General features: G+C 32.2%; 1 non-coding gene across 1 annotated transcript; it reads right to left on the reverse strand.

The window, feature by feature from the left end:
• Positions 1-2,304: 2,304 nt before the first annotated feature.
• LOC149033436 (U1 spliceosomal RNA) lies at positions 2,305-2,469 on the reverse strand. Its single transcript, XR_016179019.1, has one exon. It is a non-coding gene; the product is annotated as a U1 spliceosomal RNA (small nuclear RNA).
• Positions 2,470-3,341: the final 872 nt, after the last annotated feature.

Consider the following 3,341-nt stretch of genomic DNA (forward strand, 5'->3'; position numbering starts at 1 on the left):
ATCGGTTTGCTCGGCGTGGTGATAGTCTATTCACTGCTTCGTAAATCAGAAGTCGGGAACTCGCACCTTACAGGATTGCACCAGAATGTTTTGACCAAAAGATTCTTCAATGAAAATTCCTCTGATCATTAATTGTATGCTATGAAGTGGAGAAGAAAGGATTAGGTTAAGGTGTAAAATAAAACACGTGGTTGAGCCAAACAAAGAAACAATGCCTTTTTTATTGGCTCGTCAGGGAAAAGCCTTGCGGCATACAAACCCTGGATGATGTTTAATTATAAAAATGAGAGTCCACCACGTGGTATTACCACGCGGGAAAATACCGTCAATATGAAATGTATATAATGGAAAGATCTCACCTCTCGCTCGCTTCGCTTACGTTCCTTAACTAACTTAGCTTAACTCTTTTGATTTCGATATGTATTCACAGGCTTCCTATAATGGACTGTAAGAATGTCCTTTTGTACTGTACCAGCAGGGCGTACGGACTGGGGGTAAGTGGGGAGGCGAGAGGTGGGGGTGACTAGAGGGGCGCTTCGGTAGTTACTAGTAGTTGATCGATGCTCACAATGAGTATCGATCTAGACCTTTAATCGATGGAGGTGGATGCGCGCGAATTTTGAATTCTGCTAATTACCGTACGATCCTTTCGGATCGTACAATAACCTCGAGCGTGCACGCACGCGTGCTGTATAAACGTGGAGAAAAAAAAATTTAAAATAATTTGTCAGTAGACTATTACCAAAAGATAAATATTAAATTGTTAAGAATTATTTTATTTAAAAAAATATATATAAATATATATAACCACACGTGTTGTATCGAGGGGATGGGTGGAAACGTATTATTAAATAAAATAATAAATAATAAATAAATTAATAGTTAAATAAAATAGAAATTTATTTTAATAGTAATTGAAAATTATTTTATTAAGTAATTAAATAAAATAATAAGGGAAACTCCTTATTTAATAATGTAATATATAAAAAACCCAACGTATGTATATATGTATGCACATGTATGTGTGCGCGTGTGTGTGCGCGCATGTGTGTGATGTGTTCTTTTTTACATAAAAAATAATAATACAAAATATCGATATAGAAATGTTTCAGATTAAACTGAGGGAGAAACACTGTAAATACGCATTAATCTCTTTGACTTGCTAAACGGGTTAATTTAAATGTTTAAATTTTAGATCTGATGCAACTCAATTTGCGGGTGAGCATGGGTGGTCCTTCTCTACGTTTAATTTCTTTCCTTCCTCGAGAATTTCACCAGGTTTCCTCCATGTCAGTACAGTTCTTCACCGACATTCCCACCAGTAACCGTATCGTTGGCTACTTCTAATGCAAAACGAATGTCTGATTTACGGGAATATATGTGGGTCATTTCAACAAATTTTCATTTCGTTTTTTTTTCGTTACGTTATATTTGCAAAATAAAAAAATAATAAAAATAATAATAAAAGTAGCTGTAACATTACGAAATTATTTGATTTCCAAGCATTAAAATCTTTTTTTCCACTCGTCTCTTTTGTAGTTGCAATCACAGAGAGAATTTTCTCTGCATTATTTTTATTTAGTATTTTTTTTTTTTAAATATTAACAAATATTATATGAGATTTCAATTGCGGTTTAAAAAAGAAATACTCAATTTATTTCATAAATATAAATTTTCATAAAAAATATTGGTTAAAAACGACAAAAATCAATTATTCCTTTTTAATATTTTTTTTCCTTTTTTTTTTTTTAATGGAAACAATCAAAAATGGCGATAAAAATTTATATTAACTTCATAATATATCTATATCTTTTAAATGTTTTACTATCCAAAATTTATATTTTATTTTTTGTAATTTTACCTAATGTGTAGGTAAGTGAAAATATTACACACCTATCTCCCAATTGCACAAAATGCATTTTTCTAGCATGCAACATAGTATTTAAAAATCAAAAATTATTAGGTACAAATAAAAAAGAGTTGCTTCTTTTCTCCATCAATAATATTCAACAAGTAAAAAATACATTTTACAGTTAAAATATTAATTAAAAAAGCAAAGATCAAAACTACATAACAATATTTAAAAAATCATATTAAAATTTTACAAAAAACCTTTTATAAAAACAAATTCGAATCCTAATTACAACTTAATATACAATTAAATTCTTTTTACATGACCAGGTGTATTACGTGCATGGGTTTATTTTACTGTATAGTTTGATCAAAAGGAGTATGTTAATGTTTTATAAGATAAAATTATATTGAAGGAAAATATTTAAGAGATTTTGGTTTGAATTGAAATTATCCGGGATAGCGCGAACGCAGTCCCCCGACTACCAAAAATTATACGCCCGAGATATCCACATTAGGGATATTCGCAAGGGTCAGCTCAACCGAAGTGCAATGGAAGAGCCTTGCCCTGGAGGAACTGCCTTCATGATCACGGTAACCTCTGCGCCAGGTAAGTATGCTTTCCACTCGTTTTCAATGATACTTATACACAACGAACTTCGTTATAACTGCGAGTATATGTCCGACCATGCACAACATAGCGACAAGATACAGAACTAAGAGTTGCTGAACAAGTTGAGGTCACTAGCAGCAGCAGTAGTTCGATGGAGTGGGGATACCCGGAAAGTTACAACGTGACTACACGATTTCAAAAAGAGATATATAAAATAGAAATAATTCATGATACAAAGAAGAAAAAAAAATATATAAATAGAAGATATGTGTTTACTTGCTTATCAAAATCACACATTAATCCTTTGAGTGTTATGGACGCATATATACGTTTGGTAAAAATAACTAGCGTGGTCTATCGACGCATATATGTTTCTTTGTTAATGTTCGGTACCAAATCATTGGTAGACGATAACTTATATTTAGTTATTTTTTCTTATATATTTAATTTCATTTGAAGAAAACCATACCATAAGTTTATGGTAGCAAACATCATAAAATACGATAGGCAGCAGGTATAAGGTACTGTTTACCTAAAACATTAAGAAATTCCAAAGGGCCATAAATTCCCAAACTATTTTAATAATCAAAGAAACATATGGTGCGATAAAAACCCGTTAAATCGTGTCGGGCCCTTTGAAGGTTTCTGATTCATATCTAACCACGTACGATATCATAAAAGGAAATAACATCCTCGATCTTGTTTCTCTATGCATTGTTTTCCTTTCCCAAAACATAAGATTTTCCTTCAGGAGATCCTGGTAGGTGGACCCTCCTACTATTGGTTAATCAATTGCATTCAACCCCTTCCCTTTCCCAAGGGGTGTAACTAATTCAGGTATAAAAACATGTGAAATCAGGTAAGACTTACTGTTCGT

The sequence above is a fragment of the Polistes dominula genome, unplaced genomic scaffold, assembly GCF_049000335.1.
Source record: "Polistes dominula isolate Pdom_NZ unplaced genomic scaffold, Pdom_raw_medaka contig_27, whole genome shotgun sequence".
In the NCBI taxonomy this organism is placed as follows: Eukaryota; Metazoa; Arthropoda; class Insecta; order Hymenoptera; family Vespidae; genus Polistes; species Polistes dominula.